Consider the following 21,955-nt stretch of genomic DNA (forward strand, 5'->3'; position numbering starts at 1 on the left):
TACTTTGGTTTGTAGGGTTATGTTTGTGCTATAGAAGTTGGGGCCTATTGAGGAATAGTTGGGGAGTGATAGTGTATGTATGGTAGTTGTAGAAGTTGGTTTGTAAGGTATATGGGTTGGGTGATATGAAGATAGATATAGAATGAGATAGAGTTGCAGAGAGAGAGAAGAGAATAGTACTGGAAATGAGAGACATTTATAGAGGTGGAATATGTGATGTTCTGTAGTCCTGTCTCACCTTCATTCTTACATATGGGATCGGAGCCGATCCTCAGCTCCGACTCGGCCTATTTACAAGCTGGACGTCTTGTAGGTGGCTCGTGGCTAGGTAGGTATCCCATGGTGCACCACTACAATCCCCAGATCTCGTTTGCCGCGTCGACAAGTTCAGTTGTGCTTCTCTTTGGCTCTGGCTAAGTTTTTTGAATTTATTCAAAATTTTTGTATTTTCTAGACTAACCTGTTATATCTTAGCTGTTTAGCATAGTTAGCGTAGTTTAGAATAGTTACCTTTATAATTGCGCCTTTGTGTGCAATCTTTTGATAATTGGCCTTTTGGCTTGATCGTATTGGTATCCTGTGTGCTGATTGTTTGTGTTATTTATAGTTTGGTATTTGTAGGAGCCTTTGCGCTAAGCTTGGTGTGTGTAGTTGTTAGGAATTAGTCTAAGTTTTGGCAGATTCCCACTTGCTAAATTGTTAGCGTAGTTAACAGGACGAGCTTCTGTTCTGTTTTGATTCTTTAGTCATAAGCTTTATTAGTGGTATTGTCAGAACACTGTTCTGTTTTTTCTTATTAATATATTGAAAGTTTCACTGTATTCTGGTTTGTGTGTGTAACTTTCCTGCCTTTGTCTCTTAACTAGGTCTGTTTTAGTTAGAAGACCTAGTAGTTTTCTGTTCCTTTCCTTGCCTGGGCTAGTCCCGTTTAAGTTAGAGGACCTAGTCCTCGTGGTGTCTTTCTCTGTCTGCAGGGCTAGGCCCATTTAAATTAGAGGACCTAGTCCTCCCCCCTCTTTTTCTTCTTTCTGTGTGTGTGCATTTTGTGAGAATGTCCAAAGTTAGTAAGGACCATAAGCCATCTGGCTTCAAGAAATGTATTAAATGCTCACAGAAAATGTCCATCACGGATGGCCACAGTAACTGCGTTTACTGTCTAGGAGCCATCCATATACAGGAAGCCTGCTTATTTTGCCATTCGTTTAGTCCTAGGGTATTGCAAGAACGTAAGAATAAGCTCATCCTAAAAGGTCTTCTTAAATTTTCCTTTTAGGAAGATCTGGCTAGCTCTTCCTCTTCTTCTAGATCTCAGGGATCTAAAAAGGAAAATTCCTCTAAGAGGCCCTCCCCGGCACCAGCTGGTGTCTCGGAGCCACCTCTTAAAATCACGAAAATGGATAAGTCTTGTGCCTCTTCGGCTCCACAGATCTCGGTGCCAGTTGAGAGCACTACTGTGACTACAAGGTCGGTTCAAAGTATTTCAGAGCCGACCACTGAGACCATTTTATGGAGCCGGTATATGAAACCTCTACCGGCCTCCACTATATTAAAATCGCTGATACCTCAGAGATCCCGCTCTCCTACTCTGTCATCTTGATCTTCCAGGAGTTTATTGAAGAAGATGTGGAGATGGCAGTGTTGAGACTGTTGAAATCATCTGCTTTGCCTAAATTGCTGTTGACTCCAACCCAGTTGGTTCCGGAGCCACTTGTGTCAGTTCAGCCCTCTGTAATCATTCCTCCTCCGAGCCATGCTGGTCTTTCAGAGCTGGAGTGTTTGGTACCACTGGTGGAACCTTCGGTTCTGGCTCCCCCTGTGGCTGTTTCGGAGCAGAGTTCTGCTCCCACACTTTCACTGCTGTCCGTAGTGTCTAGGGGCCGAAGCTCCCCGGTCGGCCCCAACAGGGATGCTTGGAACCGAACTTCTTTGGTTCCGAGTCTTCCTCTCAGCGGGTCGGCTAGGGTGAGTTCGGACCCTATGTCTATCTTGGAGCCGATGGCTCTGGAGCCAACGGCATCCTTGGTCTCCTTGGAGCCGGGGACATCTTTGGTGCCGGAGAGTTTGACATTCGAGATGATGATGAGTGTGCTGTCCCGATTGTCAGCTCCTACCAGAGGTACTGACACTCTTCCCCCTAAAGCACCTACTTTTGTCTCAGCTCCTACTCCCTCCATGGACAGCAGAGACCCTCAGCCACCACCAGCTGGTGGCCCCCACTCTTCCAAGACCTCCCCGGAATGTATTTCTGAGGAGCCCCTGTGGAAGAGAACATGCAAGAGGAAGCATGTAAACTCCCAGGATGAGTCTCTGACCTCTGACACTGACCTCGAGGAGTCAGAAGAGTCCCCCAAGTCGCCCTCTGATGATGTCTCCTTCGTAGACATCCTGGAAATCCTTAAGCAGAGGTGTGGCTGGCCCACTGTCACCCTTCTGATGAGGAATCGGTGTACCTGAAGGCTTTTCGGTTTCAACCTTCAGCCTCTTGGGTGTTCTCCACCTTTCGACGAACTGATGGAACTAGTTAGTTGAAAGGTGTTGGATACTCCTGATGCCATGGAGCCAGTCCCCAGGAGACCGAATAAGTTTCTTTCTGCCCCTCCTGAAAAAGATATTTTGTCTAAAGGTGTTCCTGTAGATGTCATGGTGGTGGCGGCCACTACGAAGGAGCTAGCTGAGACTTCTTCTTCTGTTCATCCACCGAATAAGGAGTCTCAAATGATGGACAGATACGGGAAGCATATCTTTAGTTCAGCGGCATTTACCCTTAGATCACTGAACTACTTACTCACTTCATGAGGCTTCAGAGAGATCTCCTTGAAGAGTTAGGAGATTCTCTACAAAGGTACATGTACTGAGGAAGTCCCTGACAAGGTTTCTGCCCAGTTGTCCACCTTGAACTCTATTGTCAACTCTTCCATGCGGCTTATTTCGTATGCAGCCGATGGAGCGAGTAGGTAAGCGGGTTCAGGAATTCCCCTAAGGCGTCATTCCTGGATGCATTTGTGTAACTTTGTGGAACCGTTCAATTCCAACTTAACCAACGCCCCCTTCGACAGTTCCTCATTGTTTGGACTCAAGATAAAGGACAATCTCACCCGGTGCGAGCAAGAAGGAAAACACTCTCTGCCATGGGAGTACGTTTTACTGTTCCCTCTAGACCATACCCTAAGGATCAGAGGGGTGGTAAAATGTGGTTCAAGGAGTCCCAGAGGCTTTTCCGGGATGCACAGGGTAACTCCTCCTTCAGAGGCAGAGGAGGAGGAAATGGTAGATGTCACCCTAGAGGCAGGGGTGGTCCGCAAAACCAGGGAGGTCGCAATTCCTTTCGGGGCCGGCCTTACCAGCGCTCCTGATGTTGGACCCGACTGTACTTCTCTGTGGCCGGTCAGGGGTCGCATTTTTTTGTATCCAGAAGCCTGGCTGGGTATCACTCAAGACAAGTGGGTACAAAGAATTATTACCAGAGGTTATGTCATACTCTTTTCTCTTCCACCTGTTGTTCCCAAAAAGATCCCGGATGTTCCACCCAGTCACAGGGATCAGGCAACTGTGGAGGTCAACAAGTTGCTGTCAAAAAGAATCATCCAAACCGTCCCAGCAGACCAAGTAGGATCCGGAACTTACTCCAGATTCTTTTTAGTGCCAAAACTTACAAGGGACTGGAGGCCCATTCTGGAACTCGGCAGAGTGAATGAATAAGTAAAGAAGGACAAGTTCCAGATGGTGACACTGCAGTTGATACTCCCGTTATTAGGGAAAGACAATTGGATGTGCTCAATAGATCTCCAAGATGCCTACTACCACATAAAAAATGGACAGGGCATCGAGGAGTCATCTATGCTTCTGGCTGGGAGCCAGTCATTACCAGTTTCGTGCTCTGCCCTTTGGTCTCACCACAGCCCCCAGGGTGTTCACCAAATGTATGGCAGTAGTGACAGCTCACCTGAGATGTCGAGGATTCCAGGTGTTTCCGTATCTGGACGACTGGCTCTTGATTGCCCCCACCAGGCATTTACTTCTTCAGACTAGGGATGCTACTGTTCAACTTTGTGCCCAGCTAGGAATTTTTATAAATTGGGAAAAATCTGCCTTAGTGCCCTCTCAATCTGTGATTTTTATAGGCGCAGAGATAGAAACAGTAGACATGTTAGCTCGTCTTCCTGCAGAAAGGGCACAGAATCTGGTTCTTCAAATTCGGCATCTTCTCCCCTTACGAAAGGTCAAAGCCAAGACTATTCTGCAGCTTCTAGGGACCATGGCTTCCACCATATTACTAGTGCCAATAGCCAGGCTACACATGAGAATTCTTGAGTAGCTTCTGTCGTCCCAATGGTCTTTTCAGCACCTCCCATTATCTCATCACATTCTTCTGACAGAATCTGGCAAGAAGGACCTCCTTTGGTGGACACTACCCAATCAGTTAACCAAGGGCATCTCATTTGTTCCTCACTAACCCGTTGCTGCTGCTGACCACAGATGCCACACAGGGTGGGGGGGTATTATCTTGGCAGTACTGTCCAAGGCACATGGCAAGATCACGAGGCTCACCTGCATGTCAACGTTCTAGAGATGAGGGCGGTGCTCCCGGTGTTGCAAGCACTCCATGACCTTCTGCCTCTGGGGACTATTGCAATACAAGCAGACAGCATGTCGGTAGTATGGTACATCAACAAACAGGGCAGAACCAGATCTTACCCACTCTGTCGAGAGGCCATGCGAGTTTAGAAATGGGTGATAGCTTCCCAGCTTTTTCTGGTGGTAACGCACATTCCAGGGACAACCAATGTGATAGCCGACAAGCTCAGCAGGGCAATCCTTATGTCTCACGAGTGGTCTCTGAAACAGGAAACAGCGGAACAGATTTTCCGCAGATGGGAACAGCCTTGCTGCAACCTCTTTGCCAGTCCAGTCAATGTCAAATGCAGTAGCTACTTCTCCCTCACCCCCCCCCTCCCGCCGAGGGAGTCACCGAGAGACACACTTGTTCACGATTGGCCCCTGGTTCTCCTGTATGCTTTTCCTCCCTTTCCTCTCATTCCCAAGGTTATTCAGAAAGCAAAACTGCTGGGAAGCAAACTTATCCTCATTGCTCCTTACTGGTCTCGTCAGGTTTGGTTCCCCTTCCTCGGGCCTCTGCTCCTGGACGATCCTTGGATCCTGGACCCAGCTCCAGACCTGTTGACTCACATGTCAGGCTCGCTTCATCCCTCCTTACACACCCTCAATTTGACAGCGTGGCTGCTCTCCTTCCATCCCTAGTTGGGCTTCACGACTTCTCACCCTCCGTGACTCATATCCTTATGTCTTCTCATAAACCTTCCACTAGGAGACTGTATTCCAGTAAATGGAGAAGATTCTCTATCTGGGCAGGAAAATGAATGTTGACCCTTACACTGCCTTCATTCCAGTGGCTTTGGAATTCCTGTCTGAGCTTTCACCAGGGATCTGCAGCTGTCGCCATCACAGTTCAATTGGCAGCGATTTTAAACTTTCATCTAGGTTTTCAAGATTCTAATCTGATGTCACATATACTGTGCAAAACCTTCCTTAAAGGTGCCATTTTGTTAAGACCCCCTTTTCAAGAACCTGTTACCTCATGGGATTTAAATTTTGTGTTATCCAAATTGGCTTCTCTGCCCTTTGAGCCTTCTCATTCATCTTTGAAATTCCTGTCTTGGAAGACTTTGTTTCTGGTGGCTATCACATCGGCCATATGGGTGTCAGAGTTGCAAGCATTGTCTGTAAACCCCCCTTATCTGATTTTTCACAAGGACAGGGTGTCCCTTTGTACTAATCCCTCCTTTGTCCCCAAGGCCTGTTCCCATGCCACTTTGAATCAATCCATAGAGCTTCCGGTGTTCTTTCCAAATCATTCCAACGCAGCTAAATACAGGTTTCACCAGCTGGATGTCCATAGACAATTACGTTTTTATTTGCACCAGACTAAGGAAATCAGATCAATTATTAATTTCCTTCTCTGAATCCAGATCAGGCTTACCAGTTTCCAAAGTGACACTCTCTAATTGGATTTCTAGCTGTATAGCTTATGTTTACAATTCTGAGGGTAGACCTTTACCCTTTAAAATCAAGGCTCATTCTACTAGATCTCAGTCTACCTCTGCAGCCTTTCAAGCCAGGGTCCCACTTGATAATATTTCTGCAGCAGCTGCGTGGGCTACCCCTCACACTTTTATTACTCATTACAAATTGGATTTAACCTCCAGGGGTAGAGCTTCATTTGGTTCCATGGTACTCTGGAGCATTTTTCCTTGAGCCACCCAAGAATAAGGCGCTAGGGACACTGTCCCATATCTAAGAATGAAGGTGAGATAGGACTACAGAACATAAAGAAGTTATGTACTCACCATAACGTTCCATGTTGGTAGTCCATCTCACCCTTCATTCTTAAGAACCCACCCACCTACCCCCCAGCCTGGATGTACCTGGAGACAGAAAAAACATTATTATTATTTTTTATGGAGATCTTTTAGTATTGGCTTCTTTGGTATATTTGTTGTTATCTCTCATAGTTAGCAGCAAACAAGATCCAGGGATTGTACTGGTGCACCATGGGATACCTACCTAGCCAAGAGCCAACTAGAAGACTTCCAGCTTGTAAATAGGCAGAGTCAAAGCTGAGGATCGGCTCCAATCCCATATGTAAGAAAAAGGGTGAGATGGACTACAAGCATGGAAAGTTATGGTGAGTACATAACTTCTTTTTTGTTAAGGTTTTATTTGATAGTGGCAGTGTTTGTCGGGTGAGGTAATTAAAAGTTATAATGATTAACAGGTCTAGGTAAGATAAGTACAATATTTAATTAGCGGTAGGGAGAGTTTGGGTGGGGAACTATGGGGATGAGAGAATGATTAGAAGATTTGCATGTGGAAAGGAATGAATGTATGATAGGAATGTAGGTGTTGGGTGTGCTGGTAAGATTAAGAGTTGCTGGGAGGGAGTAAGAGGACTAGATTAATATAATTGGAGGAGGGTGTTAGGTAGGAGTGATATGGCTAGGTATAAAAGTAATTGAAGTGGGTGTGTGTGTGTGGGAATGGGGGTAGGGTAAGGGAACGGAGGGGGCTGGAGCAACAGCAGAAAGAAAGTGCAGAGATCAAGAAAAAAACATCTGTAAGCTACAGGTGAGTGATAAGTGCCTGTAATTATTATAATGTGGAAAAAAACAGGCTTATTGCTTATTGATACAGAAGAAAGGTGTATAGTTGCCAGTAGGGCAACAGTGTAGAGAGGAAAACAAGCTATGTAAATCAATTTTAAGTTCCCAAGAGTGGTAAGCTAGCAGGAATAGTAAAGCAGGGCAGAGTACAAGGGGTACTGCAACACTGGGTTTGGTGGTGAGCATACAGCCTCAAATACAGGATAAGCTACAAAGGCAAATATTCACATACATTTAACAAGTTCCTGGAGTTATCTCTGCTCCTTGTGACTGGACTGCGGAGGCACGGGATTGAGCTGGTAGTAGTGCAGAAGATGTAAGCCTTGTCTGGTGTTTTTCATTCTTTCTTTCTTTCAACCATTTTATAGTTTGTCTTTTAACTATTTTTCTGAATTTCTGTTTTGGTCTTCAGCATGTCTGAAGGCCTTTTCCACAGATGTCACAGCAATCAAAAATGGCCTGTCAGAAACATTGTAATTCCTGTATGTTCTGCAGACTTTATATTTCACTAGGTGACAGCAAGTGGCTTTGCTAGGTATCACCCTTGTGATGTGCCAAAGCCACTTTTCTCCTGGATGTGTGAGTTGATAGTGGCCACTCACTTCCATCCTCCCCAACCAGCTTGAACAGGTACCAAAGCCAGTATTTGAACTTAGTGCACCTTCAGAGTATTAAGGGGTTTATTCATCTATGCCATTGACCTTATTCTTCTATGCCATTGACCTGGCTAAACCCTGAGAACATTGTTAGGTCTTTTAATATTACTGTGTTTTATTGATGTGTGTGAGCTGCAAGAGACTGCTTCTCCAAGTAATTTTTGAAGACATTGTAATCTTTATCTTTAGAAAGTCCAGATGTTCTTCATGTTTCACTGTTGCAGTCATCGCACTTGGGTTATCTGCCTGCAGGTAGCCCTCAAGTCGGCCCGAATGCCAGAGACTTAGTATTTCTGCGTCAGTTGCTGTCACTCCAAGACTGATGTCAGGTCGTCAGGGGTATACAAACAGGCAGCTGACGCCATTACATCAGTCTTCCTTGCCAAGGAGCCCAAAGCAGAAGCAGTTCGCACAAGTGCTGGTCGGCTGCTACCTGAGTTTTTCGTTTACGAATTGAATCATCCTGAAGTCTTCTAAAGCTAACTACCCCATTGGGGGATCCTTTTTTCTTGCTTTAACCAATGTCAGAAAAAGTTAACAATTGTCTTGCCTGTGGAAAGCAAATACCACACTGAAATTTTCATTCTTACTGCATCACCTGTTTAGGCCCAGACCATGACGCTGTCAGTTTTGTGCCTTGTTCAACGACTGAACCATTCGTTGTCGGGCCCTTATTACTAAATACTTTCATTCTCAATCTCGGTATTCGGAAATGGCTTTGGTCAGCCATCCAACTACCGATATTCCAAAAAAAATGTAAGGATAAAGACAGAGACAGACCGCACTGGTCCAAAACTGCTGACGACGCTTCCATTAAGTTATTCGCCAGTTCACCAGTACTCGGTGAGGGCTTTTGCAGCCCCTGATATCCACTTCTATGGATTTGCAGGCCTCTACTGAGACCCATTCGGAGTCCGGTATGCCGCGAGACTCTTCTTCGACTATGGCACCTGCAGACGTCTCTACCTTGGATGGGTTCGTAGCAGCTGAGCAGGCACTGGCTTCTGAGGAAGTTCTTCGCACTACCGATGTTCGACACAAACCGACAACCTCTTTCATGTCTTCAGTTCTGACTAAAACTACTGAGTTTCTAAGGCCAAAAGTACACGCTACTCCTAGAAAACCGACGACCAAAGCGCATGCACCTGCTTCCTTGCCACAACATCAAATGCTTAAAATGGCAGAAGACCTTATTATGCTGATTAGGGGAAGCCAGCCTTCCCCTGATAAGAATAAAAGAGACCAGTCCCCTGCAGCTTCAACAGACGAAGAGTCCGATGACTCTGAGGTATCTGATTATGAAGACATGCCCTTATCTGCTTATGCGAATTCTGATGTAGAGCAATCCATTCCCTCTGCCTCTTCTCCAGCGGACCTTTCTTTTGGTGAAACCTTACATACTTTAAGAGAGCATTTCCATTGGGAATGCCAAGACTATCCTCAGTCCAATAAGAGACTCAGAGAATTTCTAGATTTGCCACAACATAGGCCTTTAGCAGTAGTCCCAGTCCTGGAAGTTGTTGATGATGTCTTTATGGAATCCAGCCTTACTCCTGATACTTTACCTCCTGTTGCTAGGAAACCAGACAGATACTACAGAGTACCTGATTCTCACAAATTCCTTTTCAAAAATCCTACTGCTGACACAGAGACCATTTCACAGGGGCCTAAAGGTATCAAAGCTGCTACAGCTAAGAATCCCACACTTTCGAACAGGGATTCCAGAGCTTTGGACAGATGGGATAAGGAAGTATATACCTCTGCAACTCTTGCCATTATGGCTCTGAATTGTCAGTTTCACATGCTGAAGTACCAATGTTATGGAGCTTATTAAGCAAAAATAGCAACCTTTACAGACTGTGCAGAAAACAAAGAATTGCAAGAGCTTATGCATTCTGCAAGCCATGTCGGCAAGCATACATTGCAGTGTGGTTTTGATGTCCTAGAAGCATCTTGCAGGGCAGCAGTCACTGGTTCTGTACTGAGAAGGCATGTTTGGCTTAAGGAACAGACCTTGCCAGACCATGTCAAATCAAAGTCATTGGACGCTCCTTTGCACAAGGACACTCTGTTTGGCACCAAAGCAGAGGAGGTTCTTAAAAAGATGGAAGAAAAAGATAAATTTTTGCAGACAGTTAAAGAATTCTTGCAAGTACAGCCTCCTAGATTCAGTAGGCATTGCCCCTTGAAACATTGGTCCTTTCCAGACCCATCAAGGCCATCTCAAACCAGACCCAGGGGTAACAGACCACCCAGGCTACAGTCTCAGGGTATGCAGAGATCTAACCAATGGAGTGCCTCCACCTCCAAAGCTGGGAGAGCTAAGCCACCCCATTACGGAAAGAATTCCAAATGATTTCTCAACTCCACTCCCCACCTCTGCCCAACTGCTTGTGCCCCTAGGAGGAAAACTTGCCCTTCATGCAAAAAACTAGATTTCCATCACCAAAGACCGATGGGTCCTCAACATTGTGTCCCAGGGGTACAAATTTTACTTCCACTCATTGCCAACCCCAAAAGGTTCCCAGACCTTCCTCCAAACCAGTGGGCAGAAGCACAACACCAAGTTCAATCCCTGCTCTCTATAAAGGCAATTCATCCTGTTCCTGCGGAACACACAGGTCAAGGATTCTACTCCAGACTCTTCCTGGTCCCCAGAAAAGAGGGCACTTGGCACCCAATCCTAGATCTTTCATTCTCAACACCTTTCTGGTGGTACCAAAATTCAAAATGCTCACCCTGCTGCAGCTTCTACCTATGCTAGCCAATGATGCCTGATTAGTCACCCTAGACTTAAAAGAAGCCTATTTGCACATCCCTATAAGGGACTCATGCAGGAAATATCTTCACTTCAGGGCAGGATCTATGCATTTTCAGTTCTCTGCACTTCCTTTTGGCTTATCCACTGCTCCCAGAGTATTCACAAAATGCCTGGCTCCAGCCTTTGCTTACTGCAGACTGAGAAATATCCAAATTACTTGTACTTGGACAACCGCCAGATTCAGGCAGACAGTCAGGAAATGTTGTTGCAGCACCTGACATTTGTAAAAAACCTTCTAACCTCCCTGGGGTACACCATCGACGAGAAGAAATCATAACATGTCCCCAGTCAAAAGATTGTATTCCTGGGAGCAAACTTGGACGCAGCATCCCAGATGGCATTTCTCACTCCAGAAAAAACAAGCCTATCTGACAGACTATTTTCCTTAAATGGCCACCAAAACCCAGCTATCCGCAATGAAAATTTTGCAGGCTCAAGGGTTCATGGCATCATGCATCCTACTAATTCCATGTGCCGAGGAAACTTCAGTGGTACTTAAAAAGTCTTTGGTGCCAACATTCTCAGGACTTGGAAACCGTCGTTCCTATCATACCCTGTCTAAGGACAGAGTTTCTTTGGTGGGCAGGAGCATGCAACCACAACAAAGGACTGCCATTTACTCAACCCCATGCCACACAGACCCTAACCATAGACGCATCAGACTATGCCTAGGGGGGGAACACATGGATGGCAAATGCATTCAGGGCCACTGGAGCCCAAATCAAATTCATCTGTACTTCAACCAAAAAGAGATGCTAGCTGTGCAGCACACTCTGACAGCTTTCAGATCCCTACTCTCACCAGGACACCTGTTAATAAAAACAGACAACACCATAGTTATGTGGTACATCAACAAGCAGGGGGAACCCACTCTGCAGACTAGCCATGGTCCTGTGGAACACGGCCTTGGACATGCAGGTCCATCTCCAAGCTCAATTCCTGCCAGGCAAACAAAATTCACTGGCAGATGACTTAAGCAGAAATCTCCTAGACCCACACGAGTGGCAATTAGAGCCCAGCACCTTCAGCCTTCTGGTTCAAAAATTGGAGATCCCAGAGGTGGACCTATTTGCCTCCCCCTGCAATCACCAGCTCAGCAAATTCTGCACCAGGACTCCTCACAGCAGGGCCTGGAAAGTGGATGCCCTATCCTTCCAGTGGGTAAATCTCTCAATCTATGCCTTTCCCCCTCTGCCCTTTCTCTCAAAAGTATTGCTCAAGATAAGACAGGACAGACCAAGGACAGTTCTGATTGCCCCAGACTGGCCACGCCAGCACTGGTACCCACTCCTGTGCAGGCTGTCACCAGTGCCACCCTGGCACCTACACCAGAACCCAACCCTGCGCTCTCAGCAGGGGGGAGAGATCTTGCATCCGCAACTGCAAGCCCTAAATCTTGCAGCCTGACTTATTCTTTTAATTCTCTCCCAGTAACCAGCCTAAGCAAGCAGGTGCTGGACATCATTCTTGAAGCCAGAAGACCCAGTACAAGAAATCGTATGCTGATAAGTGGAAAAGGTACTGCTGCTGGATTCAGTCTAAAGAAGAAGACACAACTCTCCCCCTCCCTGCCTCTAATCCTGGATTACATAGCAGATCTACTCCACAGAGGCCTGTCCTTCTCCTCCATTAAGATCAATGCCTCTGCCATTTCAGGTCATTACAACACTGAGCCACCTCTCTTCTCTCACCCTCTTATCAAACAGTTCCTGAGAGGGGCAAACAACTTAAGGCTGCCAAGGAGAGCACCCACCCCTGCTTGGGACCTTAACTTTGTACTGGAAAAGCTCGCACTTCCCCCCTTTGAGCCTGCAACGTTAGCAGAGTTAAAATTCCTCTCTTGGAAAACAGCCTTGCTTCTGGCCATCACTTCAGCTAGAAGAGTGTCTGAGCTACAAGCACTCATGGCCGTGGAACTCTTATTTTCCATGCTGGCAGGGTTTCTCTCAGGGCTAACCCTTCCTTTATGCCTAAAGTGGTATCCAGTGTGGCTCTCAACCAATCTACCCATTTGCCAACCTTCTTTCCTAATCCTCAAAATAAAGGGGAAAGGATCCTGCACTCCTTGGACGTGCACAGACAGCTCAGATTCCACCTTGATAAGACTAAGCACTTCAGGAAATCTGACCAGTTACTAGTCAGCTTTGCACCAGAGGCAGAGGGCAAGGCCATTTCTAAACAAACAATTTCCAAATGGATAGCAGACTGCATCCATTTCTGCTATAAGCACCATGGGAAAGGGAAACCAACCCCTCAGAGGGTCAGAACACATTCCACTAGGGCAATTTCTACCTCTACAGCATTCCTCAGGGGAGTCCTACCATGGACATCCTGGAAGCTGCTACCTGGAGTTCTGTACACACCTTCACCAAGCATTACCACCTGCCTATCTTTTCCAAATCCAGGGCGTGTTTTGCAACAGCAGTCCTGCAAGGCATACTAGCAAGCCCCGACTCTTCTTGACTACCTCCACCGTTCTTCAGCTTTGGGAATCTACCCAAGTGTGATGACTGCAACAGTGAAACACGAAGAACATAGTACAGTTGTGTACACTTACCATAAATGTAGATGTTCGAGTGTATTCACTGTTGCAGTCCTGGTTTCCCTCCCTACAGCCCCCTTGTTTCTATCTCTCTCTCTCCTCTCTATGTCTGTTACTCACCCCATTCTGCGGTATTGGTATTGGTATTGGTATTTACTTTTTACTGGTGGTGTTTTTCCCCACCATAACTTAGCTCCCTATTTGGCAGACTCCTGACATTTGGGGCAAGAAAAACTGATGTAATGGTGTCAGCTGCCTGTTTTTATACCCCTGACGACCTGACGTCAGTCCTGGAGTGATAGCAACTGATGCAGAAATACTAAGTCTCTGGTATTTGGGCTGACTGAGGGCTACCTGCAGGCAGATAACCCAAGTGTGATGACTGCAACAGTGAATACACTTGAACATCTACATTTATGGTAAGTGTACACAACTGTATTTTCTTCGTAGTTGGTGCAGAAATAACACCACATGAAAACTGTTACTCTTCAAGGGGAAAACATGGTACCCCTATAAAAACTGGTACTTCTGAAGGGGGAAAAATGCACCAAGGGCTTTTCACCTGAGTACTGTTCCATAATGAGGAATGTAAAAAGACTTGCCATTTGAAAGACTAGTGAGAGATTCATGTAAGCGTTTGGTGTGCACTCTGCAGGTATTATTTCCTGAAATATAATTTCCAGGCATTTGAAGCTAGTAGTGATCACTTGATTATATTAGTTTTCTACGCTGATGTTTCATATATTACATAGCAAACCAAATCATCATTAAAAATCATTATCAACCTTTTTATTTCTTTCTTATACATGGGGTCAGGTTGTTGCATCATTGTCAACATTTCTCCTTATCTTTGACAGTCATGCCTGACTGTCAGGTCTATATTAGCATGTCGACAGGGCTGTTCATCGAACGCCCTTACGTCGACGCATATAAAACGAAATCTCAAAATCTCGAATGGCCACAATAGCAATTTTTTATCCTGGGGGAAAAAATTGCTGGGCCAACAGCAAACAAACCAAACTGACAGACAAAATAAAGTAGGGGGCTTTGCCTCCCACACCCCCTTACTTAAATATACCAACTCCAAGATCGCAGTGCAGTGCAGTGCAGTGCAGGAAACGGCAAATTCCTGACAATGGCCCAGCGATTTTTTTTCCCTGGGGAAAGAATCTCTATTGTGGCCGTTTGAGATTTTGACATTTTGTTTTATATGTGTCGACATAAGGGCGTTTGAAGAAACACCCCTGTCGACATGCTAATATAGACCCTGACTGTTACTGTTTTTTTCTCACACAACCCATGCATTTCTTTGCTGGGCATCTTTGTTTCCTCTTGCCTTCTTCCTCTCTCTCCCAAATCTTCTGCTTTCCTGCACATGTGCCTAAACCACTGCAGTGTGTTCTATTTGACTTTTTCTGTAACTGGAGCTGTTTTGGATTCTGCTCTGATGTCATAATTTGTTTGTCTGTTCCCCACTGTGCATCCTACAGTCTTAGTCACTCCACCTCTATCAGCTTTAGCCTTATCAACTGCTAAACCTTCACTGCCATTGTTTCTGTATCATACAGAAGTAATGGTCATAGAATGGTTTTGTGTACCTTACTTTTTAGCTTCTTTGGCATTCTTGTGTCTCACTGTGCCATTTGGCTGTATCCTCTCTGATTTTGTCTTTGACCTCTTCATTCAGGCTTCCTTTCTACTTCAACACCCCTCCCAAATGAAGTTGTTAACTTGTTCCCCTTTGTTCCCTTTTATTTCAATTTTCAGGTTCTTCTGATGACTCTTATTTGCTGCCATGACAACTGTCTTCTCTGTGGTCACTTTCATCCCATGTGCCTTCAGTTTTACATGCCATTCCATTATCATTTACTGAAGTTCCCCAAAAATTCTGGCAATCGGTAAATAAGTTACTACATCCTGGAAACCCTCCATCACCTAATCCATGCCCAAATTGCTCTCCCACTGATACTGATACCTTTCTTAATACCTTCTTCATCGACTCCATTTGCAACCTAACCATAAATGACACCATTACCTTCCCCATCCCCCCATCAACCCTCAACACCCCTTTCTGTCTTAAACTCATCCCCACAGCTTATATCTCGTCAATTCATAGCAAACTTAAAACTTGCTCTCCATCAGCTAACCTACCCCACTAATTCCTAAAACTTGCTGTCAGTTCTGTCACCTACCACATCTCCATCCTGATCAATTGGTCAATCAAAGAAAACATTGTACCTGAAATATGAAAAAAAAATCCTGTGTCATACCCTTGCGCAAAGGTGGCAACTCAACTGACCCTTCAGATTTCAGGCCTATTGCCATACTATTTCCTTGTCTAAAATTCTTTAAAACTGCATCCATAAACAACTCCTTGATTACCTACTCCTAGAAAATCTTCTTACCCCTACACAGCATGGTTTCCACCCAAATCACAGTACAGCTATTGGTCTGATATCTTTCACTAACTATATTGCAACTTCTTGTGACAACAACAAGCTAATCTCCTGTCTGTTTCTAGACCTCTCCAAATCTTTTGACACTGTTTCCTACCAACTACTTCTGTCCAAACTAGCTACCCTTAATCTCTCCAACTCTGCTCTTTCTTGGTTCTCTAGCTCTCTCTCCAACAGATACCAGGCAGTTAAATGGCAATCTAACTTCTCTCCCTTCTTACCATTTCAGACTGGTGTACCCCGAAAGCTCCATCCTTGGACCCCTTTTATTCAATATCTTTACTAATGACCTGTACTCTTTCTGTCCACTCATTTCTGTCATACAGTATGCTAATGATTCCACAATTATCTCCTCCTCCGACAATATTACTCACCTCATAAAAATGGCTAACTTCCAACCAATTGCTACTCAATCCAAAGAAAACTAAACGTCTTTTATTTCTCCCTAAATTTCTCCAACATCACAAAGATACTTTTACTGTCTCCTCCCTTGACTACACTGTCATCACTGTAGAACCTCACACTAAATTACTAGAAGTTTTTATCGATGACCAACTAAAGTTTGATCTCCATATTCAGCAGTTCATTAAAAAGAGACATCAAAAGTTAGGTCGGCTATACAGGCATAAACAATTCCTCACAAATACTTCTAGGATATCTTTTGCAAAAGTGTTCCTACTCCCCACCTTATTCTATGCAGCCTCCATTCTCACTAACATCCAACCCAATCTTCTGTCTAAACTGGAACTCACCTGTAACAAAATTGGAAGGTTCAACGCAAACCTACCCTACCGCTCTCTCCACTGCCTAGCATTGAAACACCTGCAGTGGCTAGAATTTCACCATCAAATCCTAATACCACAGCTTCTCCTGACTCATTCCATCTTACACAGACCTTCCTCGTGCCCCTCTCTCTCCTCCCTCATCCAGCCTTATACTCCCAACTGGGCTTTCCGTAGCTCCCAACAGCATCTTCTACAAGTGTATGCACCCAAAAACAATATTGGTAAACTCCTCTACAGCTACTCAGTGGCAAATGCTTGGAATAAACTTCCTCTAAGTGTTAGAACTCAAACCCTAACTCTTTCAAAACAACTGTAAAGGATAATCTCCGTTTATCCTGGTCTTGCTTGTGCTATGACCCAACTTAATCCACCTCTAATACTACTGCAGTAACCATTTCTGCCTCCACTCTCTCTGTCTGTATTTCAAGTAGCCTACTAATTAGTCAGTAGTTTCTTAGTGTCCAGAGATGCAGACTTTTGAAAATTGGTATTACCTTGGTTTATCTCCTATATATTTTTATATTTATATTTATCCTGTTTGCCTTGTAAACTTGTCATAATCTTGTATATGCTGCTTACTATTGTATATAACTTTGTACTCTGTGATGTACAATATTATTGACCTTCTCTGGCATTTTGTTGCACTTTCCTAGCATCTTTCTAGCTTATTGACATATTGTAATTGTACAAGTACTATTTTAGCTTTAAAACACTGCCATTTGATCATTTTTGTTACGTGTGCTATTGTTGGAGCTTTTCTTCTCGGGCCTCCACTGAAAAAAGGCTACTTGCCCAGTTGGACTAACCCAGTTAACAAATGTCAAGTAAAAATAAATAAAATAGTTCCAGTTCAGAGTCTACTACTTATAATGCTGTATCATCTGCACACAGCAGTTTTTCTTGATCTGTCTCCTCTGACCTGTTTACTAGTGTAGTCCATCAACAGTACCAACCCTGATGCACACAGACTCCTACTGGGAACATCTTCGAGTCCAAATACTGTTCATACTTGTGTCATTGTGTCTTTGTACATACCCTGCGCTAATTCCACCAATGTTTCAGGAACGTCAAACCATCTCAGAAGTGTCCCAGTCAGCGTTCTTAGGACCTTGTCATATGTCCATTTGGCCTCTTTTCTCATTTCTAGCTTTGTCTTCATTATCTTTCTCTCTGCAAACATCAGGTCACTTGTGCTGCATCCTGATCTGAATCCAAACTGCTCATCTCCCCTCTTACTTAGAATATGGAACACCATCCCAGAGCACATCAAACTCACTGACAAACTACCGCATTTTAAAAGCCTGTCAAACTACATCTGAATAAATCCTGGTCATGTTCATGCTCAACACCAGGCTGACTCTCCAGTATCCCAGCATTTCCTCAATCTTTCTTCCCATGTTAACCTGCTCTCTTTCCAGTCATGCACATCTTTTTCTCTGATCTTTTTCTCACTTTACCTAAATCTTGTCTAACTTCCTGTCTCATGTGAACACTCTAAACTGTAGCTGTACTCTCAAAATGCCTGTGCGTCATGACATCATGACATTGCTCACCTAGATGTATCCTGTGCTATAAAAGTTAATACTTTAAAGTAATTCTGTAACTTGAGTAGCATATATACAATTGCTACTGATGACCCAATGCTTAACTACCTGTAAACATCTATGTCTAGTAGTGTAATTGATAAAGTTGACAGGTGATTTTGTCATAAATTCTACATGTCTACATAACTCTGGAAATGGGCTTTGTCCAGTTGGACTATCCCTGTCAATTCACCTAGCATCTTGATCGTATCTGCCATGACCTCATATGAGTCTGATGTTTTCCCTGACTTCATTTTCCTTGATGGCGTTCATAATTCTTTTAGGGGTGGGCTGTTCCTCTTTCATTATAGGTTGCCAATGAAGCAGTACAGTTTTTGTGGGGCTTTCTTCAGTTGCCTTCTTAGCCTGGTCTGTTTTTTCTATCTCCTACCTTCTCCTGTATGCCTTTCTTTTGATAACTTGCTGGATTTCTACATTCCACCACTAATTTTCTTCGTGTACCATATTTCCAAACCTGTCTCAGCTGCATATCTGTTCTGTAGTCTTCTCACATGCAGTTTTGAAGTCTGCAATTCTTCTTCATCTGAACTTATTTCTTCTTCCTAAAATACTAGAGCCTTGAGTATTTCCTTGAAGTCTTGAACTTTCACTACAGTCAACTTCCAGGTCTTGAGCCCTAGTCTCTGTTGACCTTAGAGCCTTCTTTGACCACTGCTTGCAGCTTATTGTAGCCACCAGTGGTTTTTGGTCTGAGCAACTGTTTTGCTGGGAATGACTTTGCAATCTCTAATTCTATCCCATGCCCTTTCCTTACTAGGATGATGTCTACCTGAGTTGCATGTTGGCCACTCTTTTATGTGATTTTTTTTTTACTGTCTATCTTGGCGAATCATGTGTTGGCCACTATTAAGTTGTTTGCTAGACAGATGTCTAAAATGGCCTCCTCTTCTAAGTTTACAGTACCCCACCCATGTGGGTCCAGGCAGTCCTAATATTCTGTCTGTCAAATTATGAGGATTCTGTCCTCCATTATCAACACATACTCATGTTATCTTGCTTTACCAGGTAGGTCCTACATCTGCTGTCTGAATGCACTCTTTTCCACATTATTACAGCCCTGCTGTGGAGGATAGACAGAGATCATGAATATTGCCCTATCCTTACATTAGACTCTGATTGCCATGAATCTGTCACTAGTTCTCATGAAATCCCTCACTGTCTTCTGAAGCCTGTCCCTCACCACAATTCCCACACCATTTCTAGCCTGTTTGCCCCTGAGTAATAGAATCTGGATCCTATGCCTAGTGGCTATGCTGCACTGCCCTTCCACCTTGTCTGCTGGGTACACAAGATGTCCAGTTTCCTCCTTATCATTATGTCAGCCAATCCCAGACTGAATCCTGTCAGTAAACCTACACTCAGTGAAGCAATCCTTAGTTCATGTTTAGCTGGTTGATTGGCTTTGCATCCAGCTTTCACTCAACAGAGTTATCACAGGTAACCCAGGCAGGGCAACTGGACACCAGACTGCCAGTAGCTTATTGACCCAGGGGTGCTAGACTTTATTGCAGGCACACAGTGGCAAATGGGGACACACAGACTCCTCCCACCTGTAGCATGGCATAGGTTGGAGTGGGCCAGGTCCTCTACCCTCTTATCACTGGCAAACAGCCATGCCCATTTTTGGTGACATTTGACAAGACCACCAAAATACCTAGAGCCAATTTTGCACTTTGGGGTTGTTAGGCCTGACACGGTTCAAAGTCTGTGATCCATACTCTCCTATCTTGTGATATTGTGCACTGCAGTAGATGTCAGAAGCAGTTGGTCTACACAGCTATTTCCCAGATAGGCACAAATTAGAGTCTGTTGCTGCTACAACTTCATTCACTTCTTGAGTTGGAAATGCATGTTTCAGGAGGTGGGAAGAACCCTCATAGAGGCACAGGGAGAACATGCAACTCTACTGCAGGCATAACAAACCACAGAAGTGGTAGAAATTTAGTTCAGTTGCCTAAAAGGAAGATAACTCAACAACACCCTCTGGTCACCTCTGGAAGATCTTCTAGGGAGCCCTTAGTGTACAGGAGTTTTACCTTTGCTAGGGGTATGAAAAATGTCAGAATCTCGTTGCCACAGTGGTCATTTACAAGGACTCTTCAGTGTCAGACATGTTGAATTCACAGAGCTACCTGAGGTATTTGTTGACCTTACTTAAAAAAAAAAAGGTTTACCCAAAGGATCCATCATATCCTAAGGCGGGAGGTGATGCTGTAGAGCTTACATCAGTAAGTATCCAGTGGATACCTTGTCCAGTGTCAAAAGCTCAGACAGTAACTTAGAAGATCAGTATGAAGAGTCTGACTTTGCTTTTAAGATGACATGCCCAATCCCCAGCCAAATTCTCACTTTTCCTTGTTCTCACACCATATCATGATCTCTTCCTGAAGATTCATGCGTTGAAGGTGTGCTTTAGATAGTTACTCAGCAACCAAAGTTTTAGAAGTACCATGCTTGACAGAGGGCATGAAGAGATGGTAGAGTGCTTACTTCTCCAAGAATTAGCACTTCAGCTGGTTCTACCTTTCCATTTATAACATCCAGAATGAACTCTGCATAGAAAGCACCTGATAAATTACCTACAATGATTCACACGGTAGGAAAGAAACACCCTTTTCTGCTTGGCCCTAGACCGTAGGACATCTTGTACAATTACCTAGCATCTTCATCTTCAGTGTCTGCCATAACCCTTATATTTTGGTATACTCCCCACCACCTCATTAACTAGCCATTGAATAAGGATTCTATGCACCTGAATCTCTGAGCTAAGAATGTGTATACAGCATCTTCCCTGGACTTCTGTGTTGTAAATCATTAGATAGTGCGATTGTAACAATGGCAGTGTTATGGAGATGCAGTTAGCTGTGTTTTTGGGTTACTTGCAGATCTCCATTGGGAGCCGCATAATGCCGTTTTCACCAACAATCATTAATGATCTTGAGGAGAGGAGTCAGGTGGTTTGTTGTAGTCATCATATGCTGATAGTAATTAGGCCAGCACCACTGCAGCCCAAGTAGCAGCTTAGGGGCAAAGGGAAGCAGTTTCAATATAGGTCTGACCCAGACTTGTGTGTTGGTCCCAGGAGGAGCAGTAGCAACAGCACAGGAATGCTCTCCATCATAAAACCCCTGAAAATAAACTGCCAGTAGTAGAAAGGGTTTTAGTTTTCCCTAGCTGGTTACCACTATTACAGGAAGAGGTTGGGTAAATATTGTTTTCAACCTTGATGTATGGAAATCTATAGTGGTAAGCCTTTTTGGTCATTAATTTTCTGGCTTTTGCAGTTTTGTCTGTTTTGGGAGAAAGCTCTTCCCCAAGTTGTGGGAACTTTGAGCCACTGATGTTTTTTCCCCTTAAAAATGTTATTCTTTTAAACATCTATATTAAATCAGAATTTTTATGATGACATAGGTACACATACATTTAATTGGTTCTCAGAAAGAATTAGGTGCTTAAGTCCATCATAGAAATGAGAGCCCTGAATGGCTTCTTCCAGTGGAGGAAGCTCAGAATTCTTTGCATTCCCTCTTTCCTTTCTTCTGTGTACGGAGTGGCTGGCTTTGTATCATAGACTTGCAAAATATGTCCTTCCACGTACCTTCTTACCCTGCTCTCAAAGGGGTCTGATGTTCAGTGTCTGTAGCAGTCAGGCCCTTTTAGTTTGCACCTTTGAGTACACATCTGCTTCTTATAACTTCTATGTTTTGCTCATATTGCAGCCTACCTAAGAGATGTGGACATTTGCTTTCCTTATCTGGTTGATGGAGTTTTAGTCATGCCCTGTGTGGACAAGATAACAACACACTTTTGCAGAATTCTTGACCATCTGTCATATTCTGGAGAACTTTGCTAAGTATCAGCTATGGAGGGTTAAAAGTTACCAATTTAGGCTGTTAGAAGCCTAAAAGGGTTC

The 21,955-nt window shown here is 44.3% G+C and overlaps 1 protein-coding gene across 1 annotated transcript in view; it reads left to right on the top strand.

Moving 5' to 3' along the window:
* Window positions 1-21,955, top strand: part of TTC37 (tetratricopeptide repeat domain 37) — a 2,356,248-nt gene that overhangs the window by 1,595,343 nt on the left and 738,950 nt on the right. The gene's annotated exons all lie outside the window — the stretch shown is intronic.

This window comes from Protopterus annectens, chromosome 2.part2, assembly GCF_019279795.1.
Source record: "Protopterus annectens isolate FY-2018-M chromosome 2.part2, PAN1.0, whole genome shotgun sequence".
Lineage (NCBI taxonomy): Eukaryota > Metazoa > Chordata > Ceratodontiformes > Protopteridae > Protopterus > Protopterus annectens.